Source organism: Marmota marmota, unplaced genomic scaffold (assembly GCF_001458135.2).
Source record: "Marmota marmota marmota unplaced genomic scaffold, marMar, whole genome shotgun sequence".
In the NCBI taxonomy this organism is placed as follows: Eukaryota; Metazoa; Chordata; class Mammalia; order Rodentia; family Sciuridae; genus Marmota; species Marmota marmota.
The window spans coordinates 6,401,711-6,402,132 of NW_026000294.1; positions in this window are offsets into that span (position 1 = coordinate 6,401,711).

Sequence of the window (422 nt, forward strand, 5' to 3'; positions counted from 1 at the left end):
TATATATATGTATATATGTAACTAGCAATTTCAGGAGAGGTGTGTTAAAGGGAGGACTGCAGAAAAGATGCAAAGTCACAAGATTCTGAGTGTGAAACAAAGCTGCCTGAATGTAGAAGATACCCAGATCTGCAGGGGGAACTCCGGGAGAGGAATAGTTTTCCAGTGATGATTGAAACTATAATGATTTGAGGATGGAACTTCAAAAGAGTATGAATCCCAGAGACTGAAGAATCACAACCCTAAAATAGTTTTAGGACTTCAGGAACTGGCTAAAGATAGCATATAAAGAGGAGGATAAGACACTTAAAAAGACACTTAAAAGCAGTAGAGCTTAAGATACTCAGGATAAGAAAAAGTATCTCATAAAATCTGGGGTACCAGATATTCAAGTAAGAGAGCAACCCCAAGAGAGATAAATA